This window comes from Camellia sinensis, chromosome 11, assembly GCF_055761805.1.
Source record: "Camellia sinensis isolate YWXY chromosome 11, ASM5576180v1, whole genome shotgun sequence".
In the NCBI taxonomy this organism is placed as follows: domain Eukaryota; kingdom Viridiplantae; phylum Streptophyta; class Magnoliopsida; order Ericales; family Theaceae; genus Camellia; species Camellia sinensis.
In genome coordinates, this window is record NC_138971.1 from 12,204,232 (window position 1) to 12,223,250 (window position 19,019).

Below are 19,019 nucleotides of genomic sequence, written 5' to 3' on the forward strand. Positions count from 1 at the left end.
TTTATCACATTTTGACAAAAAGATAAAAAAAACTACAAAAGTACAAAACTATCCCATATATAAATAAAAAGTCAAAAAAACATCATTCTATACTAAGGGCAATTTTGTCATTTCAAAACCAAAAAGTCAAAAAAGCCAAACAGGAATACCAAACAACTAAGCCTCCGTTTGGCAAGAGCTAAACGGGGCTTTTTTGGCTATTTTAGCCACAAAAGACAAAATAGGCTATTTTAGCCACAAAAAACAAAACATCACATCCAACCCATAATCATTACATTCTTCTCTCACAAAAAAAGCCAAAAAAGCCAAAAAGCCAAAAAGTCCTTCCCAAACCAAATTTTTTAGTCCAGGCTAAAATAGCCAAAAAAACCAAAAAGCCAAAAAGCCAACCCACTTCCCAAACGGAGGCTAAAAAAGTCCTAAGTTTAAAAAGTTAAAAAAGTCAAAAAATCAACTAAAAAAATCATTACCAAACAACCCCTAAGTGTAATACAAATATACATAAATTTGAGAGTTCATCAAATTGAAATACTCAGTTCACACTTGTCTTTAAAACTGAAGTGTTAGACAAATTGAAATCTTATAATCAATACAAATGGAACAATTTCAGGTGATATATGACACATTCCAACATATCATACAAGGAATTATTCCATTCACATAACCTAGAAAACCATTCAACTTGTTTGGTTTTAGATTCTTGAAAACACTTTTAACAAAATTCTATTTTCTTATTTTTCATATTTTTTTGTTTTTATTGAATATTTTAAATATTTTAAACAATTTTTTGAATTTTTAAATACACCTAATAAATACACTTAAAAAGTATAATTTTTATGAAAAAAAATCTTTAAAAAATTCACTAAATACCAAAAATACAAAAAAAATAAATAAATGAAAATTCAAAATATTTTTCATATTTTTGTATATTTATTAATTTTTTAAAATATTCTTTCACAAACATTTATTTTTTAGATACATCTAAGGTGTATAAAAAAGTTAAAAAAATGCCTAAAATTTTAAAAATATTCATTAAAAACATTTTTTTTTTTTTTATAAAACTTAATCTAGAAAATTGAAACCAAATGATTTTGTTTTCAAAACATTCTGAATTTGATTCTTAATTGTGAAGTGCACCCTTTTTTTTTCTTTTTTTATTTTTTATTTTAACCCATACATTCTATCTGAGAGATCATCCAGATCTACCGTTGAAAGTTGGTCATAGAAATCATCCCCCATGGTTGGTTCATTTTCCCATTGGTTATCTTGGTCATCTTCTCCCATTAGTGGTGACTCATGAGAGACGCTATGCTGATAGTTGGGATACTGACTTTCATCGACGAATGTTTCTTCGCTGAAGGGATATCCTGGGATAGCTAGGTTACAATATATCTTCTGATTTCTATCTTCGCAAACTAGATGTCCATAATTTCCATTATACGCTAATAGAGGATTATTAGCAAATTTCCTCCATTTATTGAGCTGATCTCTGAGTGAAAATTTTCTACATGGCCAGGGTCTCCGATTGAGAAGTCCTGGGTATCTTGGAAATGTTGAGGTTCCTCTGAGGTACATTTTATGTTTAGCTAGAATACACCTTATTCCTTTCCACTCTGGTAGCCTATTATCAATTAATGCTTCTACATATGGATGATACTCTTCCATTACACAAAGTACTGAATGAGCAAGCTTATTTCCAAAGCTATCTGTCTGATCTGGATTTGAAAAAATTATTCTAGAGACAAAGCCATAATCTAACAATTGTGAGGTTGTTAGATAACGTGGTTTGCCCCTAATCTCTATCTCCAATGGCTCGAACGTTGCTAGATTTATCTGGCAAAGGCAAATGCTGACGTCTAAATTACACTGACATCTACCAAAACATTCTGGCATGTCCATACATCTTTCCTCTTCTAAGCAGGGTTGCTCTTCTTCTTCGTAGAGATAAGTCTATTGATAAGCTATACCAGGGCAGTGAACTCTTGCTATGGAGAGATCCTGAAGAAACTGCTGTATAGTGATGAGCTCATCATTTCTGCTATCTTCGGCTAAAGTGTATATATATGGTTTAAGGTCTTCTATTTCTTGGCTTTTCTCACAAAAAGATCGAATGATAGAATACCTGAAGAAATACATTCTAGTACTCAATTGTTCAAACTCCTCACTGGCGAGTTGTCCAGTTTCTTGGTCAAGAAATGGAGTGGGTGCTTTTTAAGCTGATTAGTTAGGATTCGAATGGTGGCTCTCAATTGTTTTTCTTCGTCTTGGAGCTGGTCTAGCTCTTCACTAACCTTTTTGCCTTTATCCATAATTTTCTTGAAATTTCTGGTAAGGCCTTCACAATGTCTGCACATTAGAAGAGGATTTAGAGAATCTGTTTGAGGGTTAGAACTACTGCTCCCAATTATCTGGCTAACTGGAACTCCACTAGTAGCAAGAATGGTTGACTGCATCTTGTTTAATGTGTCCAGATAATCTTTAGCTATCTGACTGATAAAGTAACTGGTTTCTATTTATTTACGAGCATATGTACTGGCTGACTCGAAATCATAAAATCCTTTAAACTGAGGTACGAGAAAATTTTTAACTAAGGGTTCAACTTCTACCCAATCATGGTAAATACCAGGCTTGGTTCCTTTAACTACTACATAGAAAGAAAACTTTTAGACAAAGGTTTATTCTGGATTTTTGAAAAATATATACTAAGAGAGTTTAGGGCTGACAGGCGTTTGGCTGGGTGGTTATGACTGTTCCAAAGGTTATCTAGTAGACACTGTTGAACTGGGTCTAGCCCAACTCCTGTTAATGGTCTGAATTTGTTTCTGCCATCATAAATGGGAAGGGCAAATCCCCTAAAGTTTATGGTTTTGCTGTTCTCCATTATCAGCACAAAAATTGAACTGGTTATTTTTTTTTTCAAAATAAATCTTCCTACTTAGCCAATCTGTTAATCTATTATCACTCCCTTTAATATGTTCAAATTCTACTTTATATCCTTGTCCTACTATACAATCTAAAAATATTGCCCGTCTTCTGGTAGTTAGTTTGCGCTCGTTAAGTTTATTATGAAATCTAACTATAGCTTCGCAGTCTGTTCTAATTGTAAAGGGCTTGTGTAAGAATAATCTAAATTTGTTTATTGCATATACTATTCCTAATATCTCAAAATCTAGGCTGGTCATGGTTGTATCTTTTTCTTTAAATTTTCCAGAACTGTATCTACAAATGCGTTTTTTATTTTTACTATCATACTTACTAGGTTTAGCTAATAATACTGTTCCCCATCCTAAGTGACTTGCATCTATTTCTACGACTGTATATTCTGATTCTGGGGGAAGTTATAGGTCGGGTAGATTTCTACAAATGTCTTTAATTTTTCTAACTAGAGCTATATCTTGTTGATTGAAGTATTTTTGTCCTGTGGGTGTGGTCTTACTATATAGGGGTCCTATTATTTTACTAAGGTTAGGAATGTATACTCGGGCATAATTTAAAATTCCTAAAAATGATTGAAGTTGTTTTGTATCTTCTAATTTATCTGGGTAATCTAAAATTTTCTTAACTATGTGAGGTTGTAACCTAATTTTTCCATCTCCTAACTCCATTCCTAAAAATTCTATATGAGGTTTATTTAATACCATCTTTTCTTACTAATTATTATTCCATTATTTATGAATTCTTCCAATACTATATATAAATGATCTATGTGACTATTTTTATCTGGGCTAAACACTAATATGTCATCTATATATACCAATATAAAACTATATTTATTAAATATGCTATCCATCTTACGTTGAAATATGGAAGGTGCATTTTTTAGTCCAAAAGATATAACTAGCCACTCATAATGTCCTTGTGGGCAACAAAAAGCTGTCCAAGGTATGCTTTCCTTCTCCATTTTTATTTGCCAAAATCCTGACTTGCAATCAAATTTGCTAAATATTTTTGCTGTCTGAATTCTGTTTATGAGCTGATCTTTATCTGGTATATTATATTTATCTTATTCTGTATTGTCATTTAATCTTTTGTAATTTATAACCATTCTAGCTTTTCCTCTCTGCATGATTTCTAACCATAAATGCGGCGCTCCTATGTGGGCTATTACTGGGTCTAATTACTCCTAAATCTAATAACTCCTTAATCTGTGTCCTAAATTCTTCTATGTCTGCTGGTGTATGATCTATTTGTGCTGATGTAATCCTATAATCTTTATTTTTTATATCTGACCTGGCTAAAACTTTATTCCTTTCCCAATATTTCATGGGCTGTTCACCTAAAATTTATGTTGTTTCAGCTAATCTAATTATTTCATCTAAATCATTTTCTGTTCTTCTGTTTACTGGTTTTTTCTTTAATTTTCCTATTTTTGGCAAAGACTAACTCTAGGTTAACAATTTGTTGAAAATCTTTTAGGTTCTAATAGTCTTCTTTTTCTTCGAAATCAAATTCTTCTAAATCCTTTAACTCATAATTTTCTATGTCTAAATTTTCTAAAGACGCATTTACTATCTCATCAGGTATATACTTTTGGGCTAGCTCGGGAAAAATATTTCTACTAGGAAATAAAAAACTAGCGGGAACGGAATCTACTCCTATGGTACCACCACGCTTCACATGCAACTCTGATGAATGGGCAATGGTGCTAAGGGCATATGCTGTGGGTGTATATAGAGTTCGCTTGAAAAAATTGATGTGGTTTTGGCTGATAAACATGCCACCCTGTAGACTAAGTATAAAGTTAAGTCCTAAGATGAAAAGATGATTTTGTCGTGTATTTCCAATCCAAACTTGAGGTAAAAGGAACCATACTATATGTTGAGTTTGAGATCCTATATGATGAAAACTAATTTGTACTCCATTAATGTAATGTGTGTATGTCTATTTAGTGCCATCGGCTATGCTGACTAAAGCTGGGGTTGTTAAAGCTGTACTCTATCTTGGTGGAACTATGTGTTGTTCAATATATGATTTACTGGCTCCTGTATCTATCATGGCATCTATACTAAGGGTTTTTTCCGCAAATTTAATTACACAAGAAATCTCAACTAAATTTGGCTTGGGTATGACAGGGTAATTGAATGGTAAGTATGTATTATCTGACTGTGTTTGGGAGTATTGACTAAAGGGTTGAGAATCAACTAGGTTGACTAATTCTAAATAGTTCATATGTTCTTTAACCAATTTATCTTTTAAAGGGTATTTAGTATGAAACTGTTCTAACTGTTGTTTAAGCTGTCTATTTTCTGCTTCTAAACATTCTATGCCAAAATTAGCTTTAGTTTCTACCTCTTGTATTTGGAACTTAAGTTCTCTTACTTGTATTTCTAATTCTCTAATTGTTAGATGTAATTCTCTGCTTTCTATACTACGATCTTCTAGCATTTCATTGTTATTTCCTAATGTTATCTTGTGTGTCATGTTTAATTTTTCTAGACAGATTACACAATAGGTTATACTGCATAATAAATACTGAGCTCTCTTATTCTTAGCTGGGAACCAATTACAATAACTGCATCTAGTGGTATCAAATCCTAGTCCTATTTGAAAATTATGCTGACATTCAATATCTGCATTGCATTCCATCATAAAGAAAGTGTCGTGAGAAGGGGGTATTCCTATTTCTTGATTAAGTTGCCCTAAAAGATTATCTACATCCGTATCACTTTCTGAATCACTATCTGAACTTATGACTTCTATTTGATATTCGTAATCACTAACTATGCTATATACTTCTGAATTATCATTGTTTATGCTCACTATATCTTCTTTTAAGTCTTCTAGAATATGTAGTTGTAGACGGGCCCGAGGGGGTCCGAGCTCCGTGCTTGCGAAGGTGCCAAATTTGTTCACTCTCTAGCTACTACAAGTTCGAACTCAAATGTCACGGTTCTGAATCTAATCTTACAATGTGCGATGTAAGACCGATAAATCACCAAAGAGTCCAAATCCGGCAAATCGTTTTTGGAAAACTGATTTTTAGAAAGAAGTGCCAAACATGGACTGCTTTGCCAGATACAGAGTCGCCACCTAAATATTTTATTTTGGGGGAATTTAGGAAACCCTAACTCGTGCCGAAGGCCACGTGTCCGTTATCACCAAAGTTGCCTCGGCTTGGGAACTTGGGTACGATTGGGGAAGGTCATTTAATGAGTACCCCCGCTCGCCCGATCAAAGATCGGCCTGTACTAAACATGATATTTTGTTTTTGAAAACGCATATGCTCTTATTCTGGTTAATTAGCTAATCTTACTATGTGATGTGCACAACAAACAAGTATAGACTAGATCGCCTAATTTGGAACAAAACATCGCATATCCATTTGTTTGGAAAATGGTTTGAAGTTTGCTACTCGCAAATAGGCTAAAATGAAGATTTCAATGAATTGTTCTAATTCAAGTAATCCAACCTTCACCCACAGGCATTCAGGCAGTTAATCAAGTAAGCAGTTAGCCTCATGGCAAGCATGCTTTCATGGCAGTCAATAACACACATGCAGTATGCTAAAGCGTAAACACTCACAGTGTACTCCGAGCCAAAATAAAGAACTAGTTAGAAATCATGCATGATCCTAGTTCATGTTAAGATGGCTAATGCGACACATGTGAAATGCAACTAAGATAGGCTCGGCTATCCTAATCATGTCATATGAAATGCAACTTGGTAACATGTTGTTGAACACGTATTCAAGTAATGTATTGAAAATACAATACAGTTAGTATGATGCGCCGAGCCCGGTGCATGCAATACAGATGAATGGATGCAAATATGCATAGCATAAGGATGCTAAATGAAACATGCCCTAAAACTAACCATCGTAAGTGGTTAAGTAAAAGGGAGAAAGAAATGGAGGTTGGAAAACATGCATCACACACACGCACGCTTATTACAATAATTGGCCCTCTCGAGGGAGAGACCGAATAAGAAGCTAACTAGCTAATCTAAGCTAGTTAAACTAATTATTGCACAACAAATTAATTAACCAATCCTAGTTAACTAATTATTACAAAACGAATTGAAATAGCTAAACGCGTTAACTATTAAAGGTACAGACCAAAGCAAAACCTAGTTATCTAAGCATGACAGCTAAGGAAAACAGTAAATCAGGAGCCTCAGAGGTAGAGGAATGCATGCAAGCCCGGTCGCCTCGTTCGGAAATCCAATGCGATGCCCCGATTTGCCTCTGTTTTCATTTGTTCTCAAAACACTGCACCAAGCTCCAGAAAGCTGAAACTTCACCTTGGGAATCCTGTGGGAGGGTGGCTGACCACTTTTGGTCTCTCCAGACCCCTGCCGGCCACTTTTGGTTGTTGAAAAACCAGCAAAGTAGTCGGCCAGCTACTTTTTCTGGCTGGCCGGCCAGTTGTTGCTGCTGAACTGTAATTTGTTGCAACAGAGAGCAAGAAAGGGCATGGCAATGTATTTGCAAGATATGTGTGCACAACCACCCTCCCTATCATGTAATGAACTCAAGGGAGTGTAGTTCTCGACCCTCTGGCCACCAATCACACATTTCCATGCGTGATGGCTGAGAGGCGAAGTTGCACAATTCAATATGAAATGAATGCACAAGTAAACACATAAAGCCTAAAACTCTATCATTGATGATCAAGATCATCGGCGACCGGGAATTAAGGCACGTTTCATCACTGTAAGTATGAAATGTCCCTCGTTTCCCGTGTTTGGACTAACACCTATTCCAAACACAATGCAAGCAAGCATGGCATACACAATGCGACTCAAGCATGCAAGTATGCAATATGACTTAAGCATGCAAACATGCAATGCAATATGAACAACCTAACAAGGCTAATGGCATGCACAATGCTAAAGCATGTAACAACTAGCATACACAATGCTAAATGCTAAGAACTAGATGGCATACTCGATGCAAGGCATTCATAAGGTTCTAAGCATAATTTAATGCATGCATGCACAATGCAATGCAACAAGGGCAACTTATGTAATATACCAAGCATGGCATGCTCAATGTTATGTACATGGTATACTCAATGGACTTAAACCAAAAGGGTAGACCTCAATCATGCCCAAATCAATGGCCATTGGTGATGAAATGAAGGCACACAAAGCAAGGCATGCATGCACAATGCATTGGCCATCAAAGAGGCCAAAGAGCACAACTCTCAAAAGTGCTCAATAAGTGGCAAAAGTGGAAGTGTAACAACGTTAAGTGCACTGAAATGAAGCAAGAAATGATGCCAAATCATTCAAACAACATAAGTAAAGCATGCTAGGGTCCTAAGGCATGAAAGCTAGCAAAGAGCAACACAAAGGAGGCATGCAATACATGGCACAAATGCATGAACTAAGCATGGACAGAGCTCAAGTCGGTCAAAACAAGGACCAAAACATGCTGAGATAAGGGCCCAAAGGCCTAGGCATGCAAACATACGAGCTAAGCCATAAGCTAGGCAAACATGGACAATACTCAAAGTCATTCAAAGCATGAATGAAGTAGGAACATAGGCATGCTATAAGCTCTGAAATGTCATGCTAGATGATGCTAGATTATGTACACAACACAAATGAAGCATGCAATGATGCTCAAAGCTTGAAGCAAGCAAAAACACTTGTACTACAAGTATACAAAACATGAAGCATGTGATTAAGGCGACCCAAAACAGTCCTAGAACATGTCAAAATGAGTCTAAAACATGTATGGAAGGAAACCAAAACATGCTAGCATGAAGGGCATAAGCCATGATTCATACAAGGCAAATAAGGTGGATTACACTACACTTATTAAGACCAAGCATGGATGACTTAAGCAACAAAAATCAGAGTTATGTCATGGCATAATAACCCCAAATAAGCACTGAAATAGTGGCTCGCAAGCAAGGGCATGAAGGCATACGCAACGGTTCATGTTAAGACATAAAGGGGCTAACCCTCCAACGTATTGAATAAGTAACAAATGTGAATGTATGGCCATGAAACATGGACTGAAATCACATAACAAGTGATGCCAAATCACTGAAATAGGCCTAGCAATGCATGCTAGAGGATTCAATACATAAGGCAACAAGCTAGATTGAACCAAGGCTATACAAAGCAAGTCATGGATGACCAATACAACACAAACCAGACCTTAGACATGATAAAACATGAACAAGATCTTCTGTAAGCTAAGCCAAAAGCATGCTAAAATGACATATTACAGCATGAAGCATACAAAGCTAGTTTAAGGGATTTACACTACAAGTGTATTAGGCATGCAAGAGCCAACCAAACCATCCCAAAACAGATCTAAGACATGTTAAAACAACACCAAAAACCCACTGAGATGGCTCCAAAACAAGCTAGAAAGACATGCTCAAACATGAGGCATACAAGACTAAATTGTGTGATTTACACTACAAGTGTATTAACCATGTATGGAGTGACCAAACTAAGCAAAAACAGTGGTATGCCTCAGCAAACTAACCACAAATACAAGCTAAGATGTGGCCAACATACACTTAGTAAAGATGCTCAAACATGAGGCATATTAAGGCATGTATTAAAGATGCAAGGAGAGAGAATGACCCTCCCCTTCTTAGGACCTTAAACACCATCCCCACCACTGAAATCCCTTGGATTTCAGTGGTGAGAAGGCCAATATAAGGTGGTCTCAAAACTCACAAAAAAGGTTAAAAAATAAGGCCAAAAGAGGCCTAAGAGGGGGTAAACAACCCCAAACACAAAAGTGATCTTAAACAAAGATCAAAAGCATGCAAAAATAGAACTTTTATTAGTTATATGTTGAGCTTAAAACAGTAGGCAAGATAGGCTAAAAGCTTAAGCAATAAAGGGGAATTTAAAGGTCAAAAGCTCACCCTTGAAGACCCTCTTTATAACTGCAACTCCAGCAACCTTTTTGAACTCAAACCAGTCCAAGAACCTCAAAAACAACCTCAAGAAGCCTCAACAACCCAAGCAAGGTGTTTGAGTGTGTGTTTGTGTTTTAAAGTAAGACAAATCTACACTTTTAAACACAAAAATGAAGAACAAGAGTGATATAGAGACAAAGCTATATCTAACTCTCTTGGGACAAATTTCTAAACCTGGAGGAGGGAGGAGGAGCCTCCCTCTTATAGAAGAGGAAAGCCAAAGCTTCTTGGAGAAACTAAGCTTGAATGCCATCCCTCCATACACGTGTATGGAGGATGGCTCAAATGCTTTCCAGCAGTGCCAGCTGTCCCAAAATATCTCTAAAAAGGTACCAAAAAGCAGCCGACCACTTGAAATGGTTGGCCTGCTAGTTTAAGTGGTCGGTCGACCACTTTAGGTGGTCAACCAGAGTAGAAACTGGTCGACCATAGGTGGGAGAGGTCAACACACTAAATGCAAGGTGGTGATGTGGTGGCCGACCAGAAAAGATGGTCCAAAGACCAAGAAAGCCAGTTATCTGACAAGAAAACTAGCTGGAAAAAGGAAAAGTGGTTTCCAAGGAAAAATACTGGTCTCCCACCCTTGTACCACCTTCCAAACAAGGAAAGCAAGGTTTGTACCAAAAACAAACCAAAGCGGATGCAAGACAAGAAATCGGGAGGCGAAACACGTGGCCAAAAGCCCCGAAAACTACCTGACGAGCATCAAAAGTGGTATGCAACCACAAAAAGTGGTCTCCCAGACTACAGTGTTCCTCTGGACAGAGGCAACAAGGTGTGGTTCAAAGACCATACCAAACGGAGAACGTTAAGCGGTCTCGTGACAAGGCGCACGCCCAAAGGCTTCAAAAATCAAAAACTAGTCTCCAAATGGGAAAAGTGGCCTACGACCACGAAAAGTAGTCTACGACCATAGAGAGATGGTCTACAAGACCACTCTCTCCCTCCGGAAAGGGAAAACAAGACTTGGTCCGCAAACCGAGCTAAAGCACAAAGAGTTCCGAGGCCCGGAGGCAAGTCTCTTAGCCAAAACTCCGAAACCTCAAAATGAGCACAACATGCACCATCACCGAGCGCTCAATCGATGACGTCTGAGTCTTAAGGTCGGTCAAAAATGGGATGTCTACAGTTGCCCTCTTTGACAGAACTCGAAAGTCACAAGTGACGAGAGTGAGTGTTAAACCCCAGAGATGACCCATTTTTGACAAGGCTGAAGACTTAGACAAACAGGCAAGATAACAAGGAAATGTGCCCGCAGGCAGGGGCAAAATACAAGTGACAATGCAAGAAGCCGAACATAACTTATGATCATGCAAAGAAAGCTGTAACGAAGCAAATATGCAAAATAAATGCAACAGTTTTAAGCAGGTGAATACAAAACAAACTGCATTACATACAGAAAGGATGTAAGAGAATTATACAATTCTCGCTATGTCTCACACGGAGTACATACAATACCTGTCTGGTTCGTCTGGTCGCGCTAGCTTCAAATAAACCGTACATACAATATCGTGCCTGCAAAAGAGAGAAACTCTGCAGGTACAATATTGTTAGAAACATGCATAGCAATGCAAGTGAAAAGTGCATAATAACGCAAGTCGAGGGATGCATGACAATGCAACCTAAGTGTGACGCATAACAATGCGGTATGGATGCAAAACAATGCAGCCGAAACGAGCGTGCCAACACAAGTAGTGAGTATATAACAAAGCCACAAGTGGTGTGCATAATAATACAGGTGAAACATGCGCGACAACGTGTGTGAAAAGTGCAAGATAGTGCGAAAGAAACGTGCAACTTCAGATGTATGTTTGAAAGGAAATGCCGAAAGAGGAAACGTAAGCCTTAACAAGCATAATTCAACCATAACTTCCGATTTACCTCTCGGAAGGGTCGTAACATACTTAAAAAGGATATATCTCACTCTTTGGATGAGTGACGATGAGTCATACATCGAAGACTTGAATCGGAGTTTCGCGGGGACATTTTCGAGCCGAAAGGTGTACTTTTCTTGCACTTTCTCGAGAACTGGGTACTCCAATCACCACCAAAACACACAGGGAGAACAATGGAGCTCTGAAGATCATCCAGGAAGCTGGCCGACCAGTTATAAAGTTGGCCGACTAGTTGTTGCTCACCAAAGTGGTCGGCCGACTAGAAAAATTGGCTGGCCGACCAGTTTACAAAATTTCGGGATAATTTGGTCTTTTAAGCTTCGGTTCTTTAAATACACAACTCCAAATCATTTTGTATCACACCTCTAAGGCCGAAACACATTTTCCTTGCTCCCTAAACCCTTTTCTCTCTTAGATCTGCACTTTATATATGTTTTCCAATGCCCCATGCGAAGTTGTTTCTCGAAAACTTTCGATTCTCTTCGATTTGAACCGATTAGAATTTGTTTTCGGAGCCTCTTTCTTCATTTTCACCACTTGAGGTATGTTTGTCTCACAGTTTGACACCTTTTCTCGAGCGTTGACTTTTGTTGACTTTTTGCGATTTTGGCTTATTTTGCTCGTTTTTGCATCTTTTGCAGATTTCTTCAGATGGCCGACGATATTCCGTATGGCGGAGGCTTTCCATATGCAGAGGACGAGCCTGACATCATACTGTTGCCTCCGAGGATACGGCCATTCAACCCAGAGGAATACGACCCGTAGGAGCACGTTCTACCTCCTAGCACCTTCTATCACTTCACGGACTTTGCACGGCGGGCACTTGAAGACCTACTGTTGCGGGAGTTGGAGCCCCATCTATCTCATCACGCACATGAGGTACGTACTACATTTGCACCTTTTCTACAATGTATTTTGCACTTCTTTGCATATTTACATACACAGTTTATACTCAACATTCCGCTAATTTGGCACACGGCTCATTTGGGCACACAGCATATTTGGGCACACAGCATATAACACTGCTCAATCTGAATACACAGCCCATAACACAACGTTTTGTTTTGTTGGCATACAACTCATAACACTGCTCAATCTGAACACACAGCCCATAACACAACATTTTGTTTTGTTGGCACACAGCTCATAACACTGCTCAATCTGAACACACAGTCCATAACACAACATTCTGTTTTGTTGGTACACAGCTCATAACACTACTCATAACACTGCTCAATCTGAACACAAAGCCCATAACACAGCATTCTATTTTGTTGGCACACAGCTCATAACATAGTACACTTTTGCATTTTGCACAGCTCAAACTTTTGAATTTCTGAACACGCCACTCATACTTTTCGTTGTGAACACGCAGCTCACATTTTTGAAATTTGAACACGCAGCTCAAACTTTTTGTGGTGAACACGCAGCTCACATTTTTCAAGTTTTGAACACGTAGCTCAAACTTTTGGTGGTGAATACGCAGCTCAAACTTTTTGTGGTGAACACGCAGCTCACATTTTTCAAGTTTTGAACACGTAGCTCAAACTTTTGGTGGTGAATACGCAGCTCACATTTTTCAAGTTTTGAACACGTAGCTCAAACTTTTTGTGGTGAACACGCAGCTCACTTTTTTTGAAATTTTGAACACGCAGCTCACATTTTTTAAAATTTTGAACACGCAGCTCAAAAATTTTGTGGTGAACACGCAGCTCACATCTTTTGAAATTTTGAACACGCAGCTCAAAAATTTTGTGGTGAACACGCAGCGCACATATTTTGAAATTTTGAACACGTAGCTCAAAATTTTTGTGGTGAACACGCAACTCACATCTTTTGAAATTTTGAACACGTAGCTCAAATTGTGGTGAACACACAGCTCACATCTTTTAAAATTTTGAATACGCAGCTCAAACTTTTGTGGTGAACACGCAGCTCACATCTTTTGAAATTTTGAACACGCAGCTCAAAAATTTTGTGGTGAACACGCAGCTCATATTTTTTGAAATTTTGAACACGCAGCTAAAAAATTTTGTGGTGAACACGCAGCTCTCTTTTTTTTTTTGAAATTTTAAACACGCAACTCAAAAATTTTGTTGTGAACACGCAGCTCACGTTTGCTTTTTGAAATTTTGAACACGCAGCTCACATCTTTTGAAATTTTGAACACGTAGCTCAAACTTTTGTTGTGAACACGCAGCTCACGTTTTTTTTTTTTTGAAATTTTGAACACGCAGCTCACTTTTTTTGAAATTTTGAACACGTAGCTCAAAAATTTTGTATTTGCACGCAGCCCATACATTTGATTCTGAACACGCAGCTCATACATTTGCATTTGCACACAACCCATACATTTGAATATGAACTGAATACATCTATTCATTCTGAATGCAGGTGTTCTCCTGTTTCACATGGGGTTATGGATCTATCCTTGCGAGGGAGTGGTACGCGGAGCTCCCGAATACTGTCTGACACATAGTGGACGAGGCAGGGTTTGGCCCATTCTGTGTAGGATTGTCACGTCATCCAGCGAGCAGGACCCTCCTGGGCGCACTTGTAGAGAGATAGTGGGACATTACCAACTCCTTCCATTTTTCGGCTACCGAGGACATGATGATGACCCCATTTGATTTCTCCATGCTAATGGGCCTTGACGTGGGAGGCCGGCCGATTCCATACGACGCAGATATGGGTGAGTGAAAGGTCGCGTGGATTTATCTGCTCAGAGACCGTCCGCCGATCGACAGATCATCAGGCAGGGTCAGGTACACCTGGTTCTTAGAGCAGTACCGGAGGACTATGCCCCAGACCATTGAGGCCATACATCAGTATGCCCAGGGATTTTTGATGTTCCTCTTCGGGACCACACTGTTCTCCGACAGGGGGAACACAGTTGGGCTTTATCTACTGAGTGCTCTAGTGGACCTATCACAGGTCCGGCGTTTTGATTGGGGTAGCGCTACCCTCGCTACCCTTTATTGCTACATGAGTGCGACCTCCTGTAAGTGGGAGACCATAGTTGGGGGCTACTGGTGAGCCTGGGAGGTACAGTCTACCCTCTTGATTTACAGTTCTGCTTTCGATTATCTGTACACTGCACATGGCACACATTACATTCTGTATTCTACATTTTGCACTTAGCATTCTGTATTTTCTGTATATTCTGCACTCAGCTCTCTGCACTCAGCATTCTGTATTTTCTGATTCTGCACTCAACATTCTGTATTCTGATTCTGCACTCAGCATTCTGTATTCTCTGTACATTTTGTATACTGCACTCAGCATTCTGTATTCTCTGTACATTCTGTATACTGCACACAACATTCTGTATTCTGATTCTGCACTCAACATTCTGTATTCTCTGACGGCCACTGTCTTGCCTTTTACAGTTATGGGTTTATGCATACTTCCCGACGCTGGCTCCTGAGCTCGAGGTTGAGGCACCCCTTGAGATCCCCTACTCGCACAGATTTGAGGGTCGGTACCGGCCGAGGCCCCGACAGACTTTGCCCTTCCTCGGGCAGTTCTTCGATACTGTACGGACGACAGAGGTAATCCAGAACTCTCAGTTCTTCATGCTTTCAGTTTTGATTCATCTCGCATATTCATGACATCTAATTAAATCATGCACTTGCTACCCGCAGGTTAACTGGCAGCCTTGGATAGCCATGCTAGGGAATCCTCGATTTTTGTTCGCTGGGGCATGGGGCACTTCGCGATAGAGAGTTCTGCTTGAGGGACCAGTTGGCAGAGCGTGGTTCATCAGAGAGCGCTTCATGCGCTAGACGATGGGGAACTTTGATCAGGACGTCCCCTCATTGCCTCCACCAGAGATGCGGTCTGCAGGGGATCTCACACTCCAGAAGATGGAGGACCTCATGTTGGGTATTGACGCGGTGCCTTTCCGGGAGGAGGGGGATTACGTGACGTATCGCCATACGTACTTGATGCCTCCACTGTCAGATATTCGTGCCTCTAGGAGGAGGGCTGCTGACGTGCCTTTCTCAAGTCGCGCCCGAGCTAGAGACATTCCTTCGACCAGCGGAGCTGGCACATCGAGGGGTGGGGCTGGATGGATGCCCTCTACTTGCCAGTATGCTGGATGGCCAGATCTTCTGACCGAGCTGACAGGTTGGGAGTATGGGACACCATACTAGATCCCGCTAGAGCCTCCGCGGCCGGATCACCGATATGTCAGTAACTCTAACTCACCACCGGTATGCTTCACAGTTTTCATTTATCATTCAGATATTTAGACATTCATTGATTCACTGATGACTTGAACTTGTGTGTGCAGCCTCCCAGGGAGAATACTGAGGGGTTACTCGGAGTGGTGGCTTCACTCGAGGACATGGTTCTGCGGAGGGAGACGATGCTTTGTGCCTCCGGCATTCAGGTACTTCTCAATTTCCTCGCATTTATCATGCTTGTAATGACATATGGAAACCGAACATTTCATTGTATTGATTCATTATATGTGTAGAGCACATTTGACACACCGTATTCATACACCATATCTGCATACACCTGCTCTATGTCATTCTCGCATCTGCATCTGATATACATACTGGCTGACGCATTCAAACTATCCTTTTCAGGTCCCGCCTCTGCAGACTGGGCCATCCAGGCCTTCTCGAGCAGCTAGGAGAGGAGTCTCAGCACGCGGCCGAGGGGGACGCAGGGCACCTGTCAGGCAGGATGACGAGTCTAGTGAAGAGGAGGAGTTGGCACATCCGCAGTCAGAGACATCTGTAGGCAGGGATGACGACTCTGGTTCCAGTGCTGAGGGCAGAGGCGACGCTGAGGAGGATTCTGAGGACGTTAACTCCGATTCAGATGATGGTGCCAGTGCCGGTGCCGGTGCCGGTGGCGCGGAGGCTGCTCAGCCGAAGAGGGTGAAGAGGGCCTCTCGGTCTTGAGCTTGATGGCACCAATGCAGATGCTCCTGCTTTATTTTTCTTTTTTACATGTAGTTGTAGCACATTGCACAGCTTAGGCAGTTTTATTTTTCTTCAAAACTTGTACCCTTTTGTAAAATGTTGTAACAAGAAGCCATGATGGAATGAAAACGACTTTTTGTTCAAAAAAAAGTGTTGTACTCGTATTCTTAGCACCGCATCGCATTGAACCATTTTGCGCAAAAATGAATTTGAATGAAAATAGAACAATGTGTATTACCAAGTCAAGTAGTGAACCGACGCAACAAACTAAACAACTTAACTTACTAAGAAACAAAACCTTAGCAAGTTTACAACTCGATAAGCACCAAGCAACAACTCGATAAACAAAGAGCAACAACTCGATAAGTAAAACTTAACAACTCGATAAGCAAAACTTAACAATTCGAAGAGCGAATGCATTTTGACACAAACAAAATCAACAAAATGCATTTGAAACAGAGGTAAACTTGGACCTTCAGTACTCTCAGCACACAGGAAAGCTAGAGACTCCCTTCTAGAGACAAGAAATAGCTGGAAACCAACTTTTTGCACATGGCCGACCACTTTTAGAGCCGGCTGACTAGTTTTTCTGTCTACAGCCCAAAAAAGTAGCTGGCCGACCAGAAAAAGTGGTCGGCCGACCATTTATCCCGGGAACCTCCAGTTTTGTGACACTTGTCCTCCAAATAATGCCTTATCGTCCATAAAGGTTCCAGTTTCGTGGTTCCCTCATTCCAACTCAGTTTTGTATCAAAATGGAGGCGTTTCTTGTCCAAAATCTCATAAATTGGATTACTTCCTTGGACGGCTCGAAAAAGTTAAATTTCCGGGGCTTTGGCATAAATGCACTATTCATGTTGAGTCGCACTCCGCTGCATTTTCCTTTCCTTTATGTCGCGGCAAGGTTTTGGAACCCGGTAACACATGTCTTTAGCTTTGGCGGACAAGAAATGTGTCCCACATTTGAAGACTTCCAAGCTTTAATGGAATCCGAGCACGAGGAAGAAATTTTGCCTTAGCTGCTGTTCGGCCACGTCCAAGCGTTAGGAAGGATGTGCGGCCTTACTTTGCATGATGCTCGGTCATTGATTCATGACGGAGAGCTAGACATTCCAAGCTTGGTTTGTCAATTTTCTGATACTAGTGACCGCGACGATTATGATTGGTAGGGTTATCGGCAACATGCACTTTGCTTGTGCATGCTGTCTCATTTCTTGCTTGCCCCAGGCTCTGGTGGGTTTAACACTCGTTTGATTGAGGTCGTCGAGGGCTTACGAGAGGGCAAAGTTGCATCGCCATGACATTAGCTGAGACATTAATAGGCTTGGACGCTTTTCATCACCGGGAGACGGCTAGATTCGCGGGGAGTCCATTACTATTGCAGGTAATGTTTCCCATCCCATCTCATATATATTTCTCACATCACTCGGCCCTCAGGCTCGGTTTTTCTCTCAAAACCCTTTTCTCAATTTTTCTCTCAACGAACATCTCTCTATTCTTTAATCTCTCATTTTTAATCCCTCCCCAGATATGATTGATGGACAAATTGAGGATTGTGGACTCCTGCCCCGCATACTCAACTCGCAACTATTTCTTTCGACGACGTCTAGTTGATGCCCCTGATGAGGGATGGTGGTTTGACTGGATATGCAGTTTGTCCGTAGACCGCATTGTTTGGCGTTGTCCTTGGCTCAATCTACCAGCAATGAGCTACAGTATGACTCACCAGCCCGAGATTCAGTTGATTGGCTTGACACACTGTGTGTTCTATTTTCCTTTCCGGTTTCAGCGTCAGTTCGGACATGATCAGACTTGCCCGGCAGAAGGGATAGAGCATTCTGCTGCATTTCCAGTCCGAGGCACTCAACTAGCTCAGTATGCCACGACATGGAGGACTAGAGAGCTTCTGGCCCCCACTCCCACTTTCAGCTGCACCCTCTCTGATGAGTGCATAGATTGGCTCAATGAAGAGGCATAGGTAGGGCCCACTTTGGCATCAGAGGCTTCGACCAGCTCTGGGAGGGGGCGCAGGAACACCTGAGTTATCTATGCCTCGAGTTTATTACTTTATTAGTACTTTCAAATTTTCTTTATGAATGTAACCAAAAAGCAACTTCAATTTGTATTCAAGAGTAGGAGAACTCTGTATTGAAATCAATGAAATTGAAGGTTGTGGGTACTAAAATTTTTTCGTTTGGTCCAAAAATGGTCTAAGTTGTAAAAAAGATTAATTTGAACAAAATCAACTTTTATTAAAACTTTTCAAAACCATTTTCGATATGGATCAGAACTGG